The following is a 17,060-nucleotide window of genomic DNA, read 5'->3' as shown; positions in this document are numbered from 1 at the left end:
CAGCAGAGATCAGATGAGTCCTTCAGGACTGTAGTGGACACTGAATACACTAGCCTAGCTATCGATTTCCCTATTAAATCAGCAGCAGCTACACTGTTCCTCCTCTCACTAAGAATGCAGCTTCCGAATTAATCTAAAATGGATGCTGTCCAGGAGTAGGGATGTCGCGAACCTAAAATTTTGTGTTCGCGAACTTCCGCAAAAGTTCGCGAACCGGCGAACTGGGCGAACCGCCATAGACTTCAATAGGCAGGCGAATTTTAAAACCCACAGGGACTCTTTCTGGCCACAAAAGTGCTGGAAAAGTTGTTTCAAGGGGACTAACACCTGGACTGTAGTATGCCGGAGGGGGATCCATGGCAAACTCCCATGGAAAATTACATAGGTGATGCAGAGTCTGGTTTTAATCCATAAAGGGCATAAATCACCTAACATTCCTAAATTGTTTGGAATAACATGCTTAACAGGTATTATGTTGTATCGTTCAGGTAGTGTAAGGGTTTTTTTTTTTTTTAAATGTACACTACTGTTTTAGCAGATATGACTTGCACTGGTGTGACACTGTGCCCTGGCAGGACCTGAAACGCACACGTGTGAGGCAGTGACGTGCAGTGACGTCAGAGGCTGGTGAGGCAGTGGCTAGGATACGCCTTTATTCTTTAGATATCCTTTGTTGAAGAAATAGCAATGCACATGGGTGAGCCAATCACATGAGGTATCTATGTGCAGCCACCAATCAGCAGCTACTGAGCATATTTAGATATGATTTTCAACAAAGGGCATCAAAAGAATGAAGAAAATTAGATATTAGATGTAAATTGGAAAGTTATTTACATTTGCATATGGGTTTCATATGGGTTTCATGTCCCTTTAAATGGTGTCTTGGAAAACTGGTCAACTTAGTAAACATCTGATTTTAGTCTAAAAGGATTGTAATAGAAACTCTTGCCAGATAACACAATGCTTGCTCTGATTATGAGATCTAGAAATCCATGCCCATTAAAATATGTTTAAAACATACTTTTTACTTTAATGCTGCAAATTATGCTTATAGATTCTTTCATTACATAAGGGATGAGAGTCAGAGGGGGAGGAAGAGAGACAGAGAGAGAAAGAGACCATGGGGGAGAACAACACATAAGGAGAGAGATGGATAGATAGAGAGAGAGAGACACACACACACACACAAGGGGGGGGGGGGGCACTGCATTTTAAAGTAATAAAACAGCAGAGCTACAGAGAGTTCAGAAAATGAGTCTATAATTTAGTGTGAAGTACAGAGGCAAGCTGCTAAGTTAGTGGGTGTAAAGTTTGAGTAAACAAAATACAAAAACGACCCTGCTGTAAAAGAGTAAAAAAACACTAAACCACATTCATTAAATTATCATTTTCACTAACAGAATCCCTTTCAGTAAAATCTTACTTTAATAAGATGTGGCTGAAACACTGCTCTCTGTGCCTCTTTTCCTGCTCTGTATAAGGATTCAGGAAGTGACAGTGGCACATTCCACTGCACTTAGAGGGGAAGTACAGAACTCTCTTTTTCACTTTAGCAAAGCTAGCAGGTTCACAGGACAGCAACAAAATATATGAGAGTTGTTTTTTTCTGTTTTTGTTTTGTTTTATATGATTTAACATCCAGCCCCAACCCTATGTTCCACTTACTAATGCCTCTCGCTGGATTGGTTCAGCCCAAATAGGACTGCCTCAAATAAGCAGATAATGGGCCATGCAATTATCTTAACCACTTGCATCCAGTAGGTGGCGCAGCATGTTGTGTAATGGTGGGCAGACCTGCTTGTGCCTCTTCATTGCACAACATATAGCTGTGAGAAAAAAGAAATGCTGGGGGAAAAAAATTACAATTTTTTTTTTAAAGCCAATAAAAAAATATATATTTTTGCCCATATGAGAGGTGAAGCACTGCCTCACCTGCCTCTAGTGACTGCACATCACTGGTGTGAGGGAAACTGACTGCTATTATTTCACAGTAAAAAAAGGTTATTGTTTTTTAAATGTATGTACACTACTGTTTTAGTAGCTATGACTTGCACTGGTGTGACACTGTGCCCTGGCAGGACCTGGAGCACACACGTGTGAGGGAAACTGACTGCTATAATTTCACAATAAAAAAGGTGTTTTTTTTTTAAATGTACACTACTGTTTTAGCAGATATGACTTGCACTGGTGTCACACTGTGCATGGCAGGACCTGAAACGCACACGTGTGAAGGAAACTGACTGCTATTATTTCAAATTAAAAAAATGTTTTTTTGTTTTTTTTTAAATGTACACTACTGCTTTAGCAGATATGACTTGCACTGGTGTCACACTGTGCCCTGGCAGGACCTGAAACTAACACGTGTGAAGGAAACTGACTGCTATTATTTCAAATTAAAAAAAGGTTGTTGTTTTTTTTAAATGTACACTACTGTTTTAACAGATATGACTTGCACTGGTGTCATACTGTGCCCTGGCAGGACCTCAAACGCACACGTGTGAAGGAAAATGACTGCTATTATTTCAAATTAAAAAAAGTTTTTTTTTTTTTTTTTTTAAATGTACACTACTGTTACACCAGATATGAGTGGTGGCACTGGGCAAGTGGGCACAGTATACACTGTGAGCCTGAGCTGGCAGGCAGGCTGCAATTAGATTACACAGGAAAAAAAAAAAAAAAGCAGACTGATGTTCTAGCCCTAAAAAGGGCTTTTTGGGGTGCTGTCCTTACAGCAGAGATCAGATGAGTCCTTCAGGACTGTAGTGGACACTGAATACACTAGCCTAGCTATCAATTTCCCTATTAAATCAGCAGCAGCTACACTGTCCCTCCTCTCACTAAGAATGCAGGCTCAGAATTAATCTAAAATGGATGCTGTCCAGGAGGTGGGAGGGTCTGGGAGGGAGTGTCTGCTGCTAATTGGCTGAAATGTGTCTTGTGACTGTGAGCTACAGGGTCAAAGTTTACTCAATGATGATGAATAGGGGGCGGATCGAACATCGCATATGTTCGCCGTCCGCTGCGAACGTGAACATGCTATGTTCGCTGCAAACTATTCGCGGCAGAACTGTTCATGACATCACTATCCAGGAGGTGGGAGGGTCTGGGAGGGAGGGTCTGCTGCTGATTGGCTGTAATGTGTCTGCTGACTGTGAGGTACAGGGTCAAAGTTTACTCAATGATGACGAATAGGGGGCGGACCGAACATTGCATATGTTCGCCCGCCGCGGTGAACGCGAGCAAGCTATGTTCGCCAGGAACTATTCGCCGGCAAACTATTCGTGACATCACTACTACTAAACCCTAATAATAATAGTGTAGTAATTTGTAATCACAACCATATACATTTCTTAGTAAGACACAGCATATCAATACGTTAGACAAATAAATGTCAATAAATCAATACTAAGCATTCGTTTGTAACAAATATCATTGCATTGCATTTATATTTGTAGCATTAGCATCAGAATATTATCCCATATAGCAAAGACAAGCAGATAATGGTGTACTAAATAATCTGCACATATCCATAAAGCTTTGTGAGGTGTTAGCAGCTTCAAGCAATAAGCGATAAAAAGGCAGTTCATGCAGATTAGTAATAGAAAATGCAAGGCAAGCAATTATACCAGCAGAGTTCAAGCATAGTAAGTTATTGTGACCTAGGGAACTCCTACTGGGAGATTTACTCCCAACTAAGGGGACCCTGTCAATTCTCACCACCCTTTGATACGTTGTATGTTGTTCAGCCTTCTGCTTTAGTGTGTAATACACATTCCTTATCCTGTGTTCTTTTCCACCAATATTCTGCTTATGTCAGAGCTTCTCCATTATGCAAACTGCCGTCTGAGCTAAACGTAGCTTCCTCCAGGGTCAATTATGGCAACAAACTTTGGTTGTACTCGGTAGTCCATTCTGAGTCATATCCAAACACGCAACACGTGTTTCGCCGCTAGGAAGCTCCGGTGCGGCTTCTTCACAGCATATCAGTGCTACATTTTTTCCTTCCCTCCCGGGAATTTATACCCAAAGTATAGGAGGCCTGGGTCATATTATGACCTCCAATTGTGAAAGTCTGTAACTTTAATTTTCTTGTTCATGGTGGAAAAATAAAAACCTATTTGCTTAAAGAAATCTATGATTTCATTACCTTTAAATAGACCTATTATACATATTGCCTATTTACATATTAAATTAAACATTGCATTGGTATAATAAATGTCTTTATTAATAAAGATGTGTAATATTATGCTATATTGCATTCCTAATTTCCTTTTTATAGGCTTAGATCAATGAGGAATATAACAGTTATAACATTTATTAGTTACAGCAACATTTCATACTCAGGATTGATGCATATGTACATATCACGCTTTGATAGGTAAAGCCCTTGTGATATCTTGTTTTTATAATCCTAACACATGCTATATTCAGTTTAGAAACATACGGAACCCCAGAGGTGTCACACAAGATTTTTTTAATTAATCGTGAGCACATTTTGCTAAAACATGAGCACGATTTGTAATAAATTATAATAATTCTATTCCACCTTAAGCATGAATCCTTCCACTTACAGCACCAGCTAATATTACTTTCAGTTTCAGTTCAGTCAGTGTTAGGATCATGACCCACTCATTCGGCACTCTTCATACATTCAATTAATACACAACACCAGTATTGGGGTAAAAAGGCCGTAGCCTGCATTTATTAACTCAAAAAACAGGTGATTAATAAATATAACATCCAATTAACCATTATGGTTCCAAACTAGGGTGCCGCCTATCAACCACCACACGTGCCTTCCACTGGCTACTGCCAGGCACGCCCCCTTTTCTTAAACTCTCCCCCATCGTTCAATGAGATACCACTTCTGCTTAAACTCACCTCACAAGGCCAGCACCCACCACAGCTGTGACAACCTTCAACCAGAAATTAGAGAGGGAGCTTCTTTCCCGCTCCACTTGCTAACTTCTGCTAGCTTTCGCTTCCCCAACCGTTATGATCCCTCTCTCCAGCTCCACCCTTCACCTATTCTGCCCAGTAACCACACTATCCAATGGCCTGCAGAGTGGTCATAAGCTCCTCCCCTCAATGCTTTCTCTCCGGTGCTCCTTTGACCCACTCATTCGGCACTCTTCATACACTCAATTAATACACAACACCAGTATTGGGGTAAAAAGGCCGCAGTCCACATTTATTAACTCAAAAACAGGTGGTTAAGAAATATAACATCCAATTAACCATGATGGTTCCAAACTAGGGTGCCGCCTATCAACCGCCACATGTGCCTTCCACTGGCTACTGCCAGGCATGCCCCCTTTTCTTAAACTCTCCCCCATCATCTGATGAGGTACCACTTCTGCTTAAACTCGCCTCACAAGGCCAGCACCCGCCACAGACCGACCTACCATTGGGTACCCCCCACCCGGGCTAAGGCCTTTTGTACCCCTTCCTTCAGATTAAAATTAAACAGATGCAACCCCACCTCATTAAGATGCACCCCGTCCTTAAGGAAAAAACACCTACCCGACTCCCCCTCAAACTCAACATGGCAAATGCCAAACCCCCCTAACTGAGCTACAAAACCTAAAATGGTTCGGTTCACCTTTCTCCTTGACGTGTCCAGTCTCCTGACATCCAAATAATAACCACTTTCAGAAACAACACCTTCAGCCTGCTCATACACTCTTTCAGCCTGTCCACCAGCTCTTTTTGCGCCATGAACCGTAAATCATTTCCCCCTGCATGAAGCACTAGGAGGCCTATACAGCCTATCATAATTGCACACTGTAGACAACACCCCGTCCCAACGAAGTCCTCTCACACCAAACCATTTCACTAAAACTTCCAAGGAAAGCTCAATTGGATCCCCACGTCCTTGACTGCCGCCGCCTTCCTTGCCCAAAAAATGTAACAATGGCCTACTATCCAACACTGTACTGGACCTGTCGAAACACCAAAACTAAACTATCAGGTTTGATTTTACATAACCCTTAAAGCACCCAGATTTCCACCTCCCCACCTTTTTTACCACCTCCTTACTCAAACCCAGCTCATGCACCTCAGTTGCCGCGCCTATTCTAAAAAAATGGCACCTGAAATCCTTCGGGTCCACCCCTGCTACCTCCAATGCTTGTTTGAGCACTGCCCCAAACTGATATTTTGATAACACCCTGCCATCCAAATGCCTCAGTAAAGGGCCCTCTCCTACTTGTCTTACCCTTAAGTAATCTGCCAACGCCCTTATTGGGCAACACTCACCCCCAATTGCAAACAATCTGATCATGTGCCCCACACCCTCCTGATCTGTCTTTTTTTGGTTGATTTTCTCAACCAAATCAACACCTCCAGGCCATCCATGACCACCTCATTCACCCATATGCCCCCATTGTCACTCCGATTTGCTCCCACCAACTCCAACACTCTGAAAGCCCCAAAAAATGCCAACACAAAAGCCGCCCTAAAAAGGAAATACTCAAACCTTGACCTGCATATTCACTCCAATACCCCATCACCTTTTTCAACAATGAAAAACCAAGGGACGTCTTTTGTCCCCTCTCACCCTGCCCCTACAAATCCCTTTCACTGCCAATTTAACCCAAAATTCCTTTGTCAAATCACCCCAGACCATCAATTTAAATAGAAAGGCTAGAGCCGCCACTTGCCGTTTTACCATGGTGTTAGATAGCCTCGCCTTCTTATATTCCACCACCCAGTCCACTAAGCTCAACACCCATTCCTTTCTGGACAGCTGAGCCCCCTGACCACCCATTCTCTTGAACCACTTCACCCACACTGGAACATAGGCTCTCAAAGTACTCTGGGCTAATGCCCCTCTCGCCAAACTCAATCCTCTACAAATTCCATCTGCCACAAAACCTGAGGGCATCTCGCCCCTGCCACATCTGCCTCCGGAGCTGCTTTCCGGAATCTCTGCCACTGTAACTGGGAAAGAGAGTCCACAATTACATTCTGCTCCCTGGAACATGCACAGCCCGAAAGAACATATTCCCCTTCAAGCATTCAAGCACAAACACCCGAAGGAGCCGGATCACTGGCCTCGACTTCGCAGTCAAGCGATTGATGGCAAATACCACCCCCAAGTTGTCGGAATGAAAAAGCACCCTTTTGTTCCCCAGCAATTCCCTCCACACCATCATCGCCACCACCAACGGAAACAGTTCCAAGAACACCAAGTTCTTGGTCAACCCCCTCTCCTTCCACAGATCAGGCCATGTATCCACACACCACTTCCCATTCAGGTACGCCCCAAAACCATGGGCCCCTGACGCATCTGTATACAGATGCAGCACCTCATCCAACACCCCTCTCTCCTGAATGAAAGATCACCCATTTAATTCTTTCAAAAGAAAACCAACCACACCCTCAAATCCTCTTTCAACTCTGCCGAAAGATGGATCCTGTGGTGCGGCGCCTTCACCCCTGCCGTTGCCAATGCCAAGTGCCTCCCGAACACCCTTCCCACCGGAATCACTCTTCAGGCAAAATTCAATTTGCCCAAGAGTGACTGAAGTTCCTTCAACGTGACTTTTCCCTTACCCAACATTTCAGCAATGACCCTTCTCAAATCCACCACCTTATCCCAAGGCAGCGAGCATTCCATCAGCACTGAGTCAATCTGGATCCCCAGAAAACTCAACTTAGTTACCAGACCCTCCGTCTTCTCTGGGGCATTCGGAATACTAAATTGCCCCGCCACCTCCTCAAAAGTCCCTAACAACAACTCACAATCCCCTGAATTTGCTGCCCCTATGAACAGGAAATCATCCAAATAATGGACAATCGAGTTCCTGGCTGCCTTTTCTTTCACCACCCACTCCACAAAGGTACTGAATTTTTCGAAGTATGCACAGGAAATGGAAAACCCCATGGGCAAGCAAAGATCCACAAAAAATTCCCCTTGGAAATGGCAACCCAACAAATGGTGACATACCGGGTGAACCGGCAACAGCCGAAAAGCCGCCTCCACATCTACCTTTGACAATAAGGCTCCCACCCCAGCCTTCTTGACCACACTCACCGCCCTATCAAAGGACACGTAGCTCACCGCAGTCAAAGCAGGGTTGATCCTATCGTTCACTGATAACCCTTATCATCCTAAATTGCCCCTCTGCTTTCTTGGGGACCACCCCCAACGGGGAAACTCTCAAATTTGCCAAAGGCGGGTCCCTAAACAGGCCTGCCATCCTCCCCAATGCCACCTCCTTTTCCAATTTCACCCGTACCACCTCTGGGAATTGCTCCGCTGATCTTAAATTACCCGGGACCCCCAAAACTCCTGCCTCTGAAAAGTGGATATGGAACCCTGAACTGAAACCTGACAGCAAAAGCTCTGCATCCCCCGCCCTCCCTCTTCTCCTACCGTACTGTTTTAGCCACTGGACCATCTCTCTTACCCTCACCGGGGTCCTAGCCCGCAACAGCACCTTCTCCATTTTTTCCCATTCCCTTTTCAGAAACATTTTGCTCCCGACTGAGCACCTCCACACCCCGAGCACTCATGCTTTTACTTGCATGTTGCCCCGAACCTGCATGACCCTTCATTAAATTGGAAGCACAGGCTATTTTTGATGGCACCCCCCGATGCCCCGCTTCTTCCCATTCCTCCGCTCTGAAAGGATTGCCCCCTCAATGGAGTCATCAACTCCCACCACACACCCATCTCCCGGTCGTCCCACCTCATTTCTGGCCATACCGCTAGCCTCTGGCAGAACTGCTCATCATATCTCCACCAAGCAAGTCCCCCATACGTCCTCTGAGCACCTGCTAAATAGCAGAACATGGCCGAGCTCTGCTCTGGGAACTTCTCCCCAATGACACTGGCCAATATACAAAAGGCCTTAGACCAAGTAGAAAAGGTTTTTGGCAATTTTCTCCACCTTTTCTTTCTCTCCTCCTCCTCTTTTTTCCCCTGCTCCACCTTGGGGTCCTCCTTTATCTCTATAAAGTGGTCCAAAGGAAGCAATGAGAACAACTCCACAAACTCCCGCTTCCATATTTTCTCTTTAACCTCCTTCCCTAAATGTATTCCCAGCATCCCTACCGAACACAGGCAAGGCCTCCACAAAGCCTGATCCACCACCTTCAACACCTCTCCCACCGGCGCTGTGACAGTACCACTGGTTGCGCCCCCGGATTCAGGGGGACCCCCTCCCGCCGATCCACTAACCCTTGCATCTACTCCAACAGACGGGACCCATGCTCCCGCCACTCCTTCCGCCCTGATCCCTTCAGTCACCGCTTCCTTCCCCTTGCCTTTCAGTTGAGCCACCAACTTTTTCAAGCCTTTCAGTACCACCTCATGCACTCCCCCTGTGCCATCCCCCACCCCCTGCAAGGTACCCGCCATCTCACCTGGTAGCTTCACTCCTGTCTCCTTGTCCAGACGGTCCCTCTCCATTGTGACAGTCTCTCTGCACCTCTCCTCCATGGTGCCTAGCACCCTTGTCCCCCATTCACCCAAGCTGTGAGGTCTGGAAACTTCCTTCCTATGTGAATGCACCCATTCTCCTACTAGCCTGCCCCATGTGGGGGACGTGTACTCCTCCTGCTCCCTGTAGTCCTGGATCTCACCCTCTTCTGCCAACTATGCCTGCTCCTGCTCTTGACCGCTCCCCCTTGCCTTCCTGCACCACCAACAGCCCCCTGTGAATATTGAGGTGTATTATCCCTCCGCCCCACCAGTTCATCCCTTTCCCTCTCTCTACTCCTGCCTTGACTAACCCTTCTAACCCCCACCTGCCCCCTCCCCTGGTCCCCTTGCCCCCCCCCAGGCACCAGTGAATTAAGCAGCTGCATCAACGCAGCCAACTCTCCTACCTGTGCCGTATTCTCTGGTTTAGTCCACTGCACCACATTGTTCTCTTCCCCTGCAAAGTCACTGTAGGATTCATTCATCCACAAGATGTCCTCCTCCAGCTCATGAGATGACAACTGCGCCCCAGGCAACCCCTGTCTCACCACAGGGACGTTGTCCAACTTCTCCAGCTCTGCAATAGAAATATCAGAGAAATCACTGTCATGCCTGACCCATTCTGACAAGCCCCTAACCCCTTCCCTATTCCCCTCTGTTCCACTCAACCCCCTCATCTGACCCACGGCCTCCCTTTCTGCTCCCCTACCTATGCCACCCATACCCCCTTGTCCCCTACCCCTTATGTCCTGCACCAGACCTTCCACTGCCCTATCTAATCTCCCCTGCACTCTCTCTTCCCCTGGTTCACCCCCCCCCACCACTATATTCCCACCCTCTCCCCTTGCCTCTCTGCCTCTCTGTCCTTTTTCCCCTTTCTGTGTCCTAGAAACCCCCTTTTTCTTTTGTAAATCACTCTGGCCCCTGCGCTCAACAAGCCTCCCACCACTCTCCCCATCTGCCCCCCCATAATCCATCTCACCCCTCCCACCTTATCCCCAGATATCCCGTTGCACCTCACCGGCTATTGCCACCTGCCCCCCCTCTCCAGCCAATGCGGCCTCCTGTCCCACACCTCCAACTCCCACTACCACCTCACCAGTGCCAACATTGCTCCTGTCAACCCGCCGCCTCACACACCCTCTGCTGGCCTCACCTGCCAGCGCGGGCGATTTGCTCCGGGCCCCTGCTGACCTCTTCTGCCCACCAGATATCCTGCTCCCTCCTCTCTTACTGGCTGATTTCTGCCTCCCACTACTCTCAGACCTCCTCCGCAACTCCGGACTAATCCACACCAGCGGCCTAGGTGGCCTCGTCGGCCGGCCGCTCATCTGCTCCTGCCCGGACGTCCCCGCCAGCTCCTCTGCAGCCGCCTGGACTCCTGATCCACCGTCATCCCCCAAGAGGCTCTGCTGCAGCCATGCAATTCCCTTCGCTGCAACTAGGCCTTTGTAATAATCAATCCTGCTTAGTTTGATTACTAGTATAGGTATGTAGCACAATATCAATTGAGAGTACTATTACTTGGTAAACCCATATGGATATATGTGCAGTTAATATAGATTAATGTTTCCCTACAAAAAGTACACACTAAAGTATTATCTGTATTATAGGAATCAAAATCAAATGCAATCTTAGAAATAAGCAGGCTTGTAATAATACAAAAGGATATAGGAATAGGTGAAACTTTCTTAAGAATAAGTAAGGAATAATTATAATATATTGCGTAACATGAGATATTGAACACACAGCAAGTAAGTCTTATCCAATGTAGTATTGATAGATTGTTATAATGGAGAACTTCTGCAGATATGATTATAGTTGCAAACGTAGTAATGTACCTTGAAAACTGTGAATGCGGTAAGTAAGGACAAACACTTCCGGGTTCTGTGGGCTGCGGCTGCAGCAGCAGCAGAGACATGCTGAAGCCAGCTAACAGTCAGCGTGTGACGTCACGATTCTCCGGTGCAGCAGAAATCAACATAAGGATAATATAACAGAACAAATAAGATTAACAGATAAGAGCTTCAATAACCGGTTATTCTTTATGGCAGCCACAGACTTGGTTGATAAATAATATGAGCTGATAAGTTGAAACAGGTAACGTAACTTCCCAAAATAAAGACAGTCTTGAATAAATGAAAAGTACTTGCCAAAGTAAGATGTTGCAACAGGCTGGAAATAAATATTAAATCCGTAGTAGGTAGATCTTGAATGAGGTAACTTGAGTTGCTGAAAAGTTTAGATACAATATTAACCTTCCAGAGGTATCAGAGGCTCAGTGTTACTCTGAGGAAAATAACAAAATACTAAGCAAGGTGTGTTCAGTGAACAGGTGTTTTATGAGAGTAAGTAAGATATGATTGGTTGAATTCTAATTAAGGAAACAGTACACCCAAAAGCCTGACATGACTCCCCCCTCAAACAAGCTGATCCTCAGCTTGAAGTCTGGGGCGATCTGGATATCTCCTGTGGAATTGGGAAACAAGTCGAGGAGCATTAAGATTAGATGCGGGTTCCCAAGAGTCATCTTCCTCCGAGTACCCCTTCCACCTAATTAAATATTCCAGAAAACCCTTGGAAAACCTTGAGTCAAGTACTTCTTTAACTTCATAGATTTCTGAGTCTTGGATGGAAGTGGTTGGTAGTAATTGGGGTGTGTTATTTCTAGTAGGAACGTATGGTTTGAGGAGGGAAACATGGAAAGTCGGATGTATTCTCATAGATGAAGGTAAATCCAGAGTGACTGCATTCTGATTTATTACCCTAGTGATAGGGAATGGTCCACAGAATTTTTGTGTCATTTTCCTACTAGGAAGATGTAGCTTTAGGTTTTTAGTTGACAACCATACCTGGTCTCCAATTTGATATGAAGGTGGTTGTCTGTGTCTCAAATCATAATAGTGCTTTTGGGAAGTCTGAGCTTTTGAAATGTTTTCCTTGATAACCCGAAAATTGTCTAGAAGTGCATTATTCCATTCATCTACAAGAGGAGAATTGGAAGGAGAAGTACTAACTGAAGTGATGGTTGGATGGTACCCATAATTTGCGAAGAATGGAGATAATTTTGTGGATGAATTGGTTAGATTATTGTAGGAAAATTCAGCGAAGGGTAAGTATGTTATCCAATTGTCTTGCTGGTAGGAACAAAAACATCGTAGGTACTCATCTAACCATTGATTGATTCTCTCAACCTGTCCGTTTGCTTGTGGATGAAATGCAGTGGTGTATTGATGGGTTATGTTAAGAGATTGACAGAGACTTTTCCAGAATTTAGATGTGAACTGGGAACCCCTGTCAGATATCAAAACTGTTGGTACCCCATGAAGCCGAATCACATGTTGTATAAATAAGTTAGCTGTTTCTGCTGAAGTGGGAAGCTTATGAAATGGAATAAAATGCGACATTTTGGTGAAACTATCAACAACTACCATGATGGTGGTATAATTCTTTCAATTAATTCTGGTATGAGAGGTAACGGATATCGGTTTTTTACCGTCCGTTTATTAAGCTCTCGGTAATCTATTATCGGCCTGAGGGAAGTGTCTTTGTTGGTTACAAAGAACATTCCAGCTGCTGTGGGTGAAGAAGAGGGTCTGATGAAACCCTTTCTAAGATTATCTTGTAAGTATTGTTTAAGATGTAATAACTCAGGGTGACTCAATGGATACAAATGACCAACCGGTAATGTTGCACCTGGAATTAATTCAATTGGGCAATCATAAACCCGATGAGGTGGAAGAGTTTCTGCCTCAACTTTACTAAAGACCTCTATGAAGTCCTGGTATGGTTCCGGTATTTGAATCTGTTCTAATTCTGTGTGTAGTATTTTATGATGTGGGAAGCATGTATTTTCACAGAATTTTGATTGGAAGGCAACAGTTAAAGTAGACCAATCAATATAGGGGTTATGTGTCTGAAGCCAGTATAACCCTAATACAATAGGGAAATGAGGTGATGGAATTACATCGAATGTTATATATTCAGTGTGGCCATCTTCAGTAATAACTAATATAGGTACTGTGTTGTGAGTTATAGGACTATTTGCAATTACAGAGCCATCAATAACTTTGATTGAAACTGGTGTTTTCTTTAATACAATAGGTATTTTATTTTTCAATACAGTAGATTTGTCTATAAAGTTTCCAAAGGCTCCAGAGTCAACGATGGCAGAAGTAGCCAATCTATTAAGGTCCCACTGCAAAAGGAGAGTTAGTTTGCAATAAGAAATTTGTTTATCTAGACTTTGAGTATTGTTAATATGAACAAACTTACTCTTTTTATTTTTTTGTAATGTTGGACAATTCATAACTGTATGACTGGGATTTGCACAATACATACAGAGGTGATTAGTTCTTCTTCTTATCCTTTCTTCAGGGGTTAATGGTCCACGAATAACTCCTATTTCCATGGGGGTGACATGCTCCATTGGAGGTGATTTTATGTGTGCAGAGGTGGACATAGTGGCTTTAAATGTTGGATCTGAATAACCACGTTCAGCTTTGCGTTCCCTGAGCCTCCGGTCAATTTGGGTTGAGACTTTTATTAATGCATCCAGGGTACTTGGAAGCTCTATACGTGCTAGCTCATCCTTGACAGGATCAGACAGTCCCAATCTAAATTGGTTTCTGAGCGAAACCAAACTCCATGCTGAGTCTGATGCGTACAGCTTAAATTCAGTGGTATATTCCTCCACTGTCTTTTTTCCTTGTTTTAAACTCCTCATCTTTTGTTCAGCCGTTAGTTGAATATCAGTATCTCTATATAGCTCATCCATGGCTTGGAAAAAATTTGTTAGTGAATCTAGTAGAGGGTCATTTGTTTCACACAAATGATCTGCCCAAATTCTGGGTTCAGATCTTAGAAAAGATATTGTAGACAAAACCCTTACCCTGTCAGTGGGGTAAGTTTTTGGTTTTAAATTGAAGAGCAGGTAGCAGGCATTTTTAAACTGCCTATAGGTTTTCCTATTACCATTATATAATTCTGGCAAGCTTATCTGTGGTTCAGAACTGGGGGTTTGTTGTTCTTTTACCTCCTTTATAAGCTCTCTGAGAACCTGATTTTCTAGTTGTAAGTCCAAGATAGCCTGTCCCATTTTGTCTACCTTTTGACTCAGGTTATAGACTACTTGGGGAATTTCAGCAGGTTCCATTTTCTTTTATGGCTTAGTATTATGTAATAATCAATCCTGCTTAGTTTGATTACTAGTATAGGTATGTAGCACAATATCAATTGAGAGTACTATTACTTGGTAAACCCATATGGATATATGTGCAGTTAATATAGATTAATGTTTCCCTACAAAAAGTACACACTAAAGTATTATCTGTATTATAGGAATCAAAATCAAATGCAATCTTAGAAATAAGCAGGCTTGTAATAATACAAAAGGATATAGGAATAGGTGAAACTTTCTTAAGAATAAGTAAGGAATAATTATAATATATTGCGTAACATGAGATATTGAACACACAGCAAGTAAGTCTTATCCAATGTAGTATTGATAGATTGTTATAATGGAGAACTTCTGCAGATATGATTATAGTTGCAAACGTAGTAATGTACCTTGAAAACTGTGAATGCGGTAAGTAAGGACAAACACTTCCGGGTTCTGTGGGCTGCGGCTGCAGCAGCAGCAGAGACACGCTGAAGCCAGCTAACAGTCAGCGTGTGACGTCACGATTCTCCGGTGCAGCAGAAATCAACATAAGGATAATATAACAGAACAAATAAGATTAACAGATAAGAGCTTCAATAACCGGTTATTCTTTATGGCAGCCACAGACTTGGTTGATAAATAATATGAGCTGATAAGTTGAAACAGGTAACGTAACTTCCCAAAATAAAGACAGTCTTGAATAAATGAAAAGTACTTGCCAAAGTAAGATGTTGCAACAGGCTGGAAATAAATATTAAATCCGTAGTAGGTAGATCTTGAATGAGGTAACTTGAGTTGCTGAAAAGTTTAGATACAATATTAACCTTCCAGAGGTATCAGAGGCTCAGTGTTACTCTGAGGAAAATAACAAAATACTAAGCAAGGTGTGTTCAGTGAACAGGTGTTTTATGAGAGTAAGTAAGATATGATTGGTTGAATTCTAATTAAGGAAACAGTACACCCAAAAGCCTGACAGCCTTTGACCTGCTCCAACAGTGAACTTGAGCTCTCCATCCTGACTTAAGCTTCTTTCCCCCTACACTTGCTAACTTTTGCTAGCTTCCGCTTCCCCAACCGTTATGATCCCTCTCTCCAGCTCCACCCATTCTGCCCAGCAACCACACTATCCAATGGCCTGCAGAGTGGTCAAAAGCCCCTCCCCTCAATGCTTTCCCTCCGGTGCTCCTTATACAGACAGATTGGTAGGTGTGCACCTCAGCTTTAGTCAATGTTAGCATTATGTTATGTGACAAACACTACATTTAGTATTGCAATGCTCACAAAGTATATTTATCCTTTCACAATACAATGCAAATATATTCAAATTATTGAAGGTGAAATAGGTGTAAATTATATTATATTTAAAGTATATATTAATGAACAGAAATTAGTTAATTATTCAGGTTAAAACTGGTTTCTCAAAACAAAATAGTTATGCTCCCTGTAAAAAATTATGAATTGTACAATTTCAAATACATATTTTTCTGTAATTTCTTTATAAAATATTGTCACATTCTTCTGTCTTTTTTTAAGCAAGCAATTCATTTTTTATTAATACTATAGAAACATCTAATTTGATTCCACTACCTAAAGAAAAAAATGGCAGTGAGAACTTCACACATTTTCATAATGCTCTGTGCACAATAGGATCATGGAAGCCTGTGTTATTGTACACACAATGCTGTACATTGCAAATGTTATCCAAAATATAGGTATTAGATTCCAAAGCAGTATAGCTGCAAAATGTGTTGTTTACATTGAGATATCTGTCTGAGTACAATGTAAAGTGTAAAGGGACAGTCTACGTCAAATGTTTTATTGTGTAAAAAGATAGTGCCTTTACTACCCATTCCCCCGCTTTGCACAACTAACATTGTTATATTAATATTAATATAGTTTATAAGAACTAAAATCAATAGCATTTTATAAGTTTTTCACAGCAAGACAAAAGCTAGTTAATGTGTACCATATAGATTAGGGTTCTTCAAACCACAGGTCGGGACCCATTACTGGGTCACAACACCATGTGTACTGGGTCGCGACTTGTGTGTGTGTTGTAGGAGTGTGTGTGGTGTATTGTATGAGATTGTGTGTGCGCTGTGCGTGTGTTGTGTGTGGGGTGTGTGTTGTATGAGAGTGTGTGTGTGTTGTATGAGTGTGTGTGTGTGGTGTGTATGTTATATGAGAGTGTGTGTGGTGTGTGTTGTATGAGTGTGTGTGTGGTATGCGTCTAATATGAAAGTGGGCGTGCTATATGAAAGTGTGTGTGTGTTGTATGAGAGATTGTGTGTTATATGAAAGTGTGTGTGTTGTAAGAGAGTGTATGGGGCGAGTGTGTGTTATATGAAAGTGTGTGTGTTGTATGAGAGTGTGTGTGGTATGTGTGTTACATAAAAATGTGTGTTGTATGAGAGAGTGTTTGTGTGTGTTGTGTGTGGTATGTGTGGTGTGTGTGTTGTATGAGTGTGT

Source organism: Bombina bombina, chromosome 4, assembly GCF_027579735.1.
Source record: "Bombina bombina isolate aBomBom1 chromosome 4, aBomBom1.pri, whole genome shotgun sequence".
NCBI lineage: Eukaryota > Metazoa > Chordata > Amphibia > Anura > Bombinatoridae > Bombina > Bombina bombina.
Note: the sequence above shows the minus strand (reverse complement) of the source record.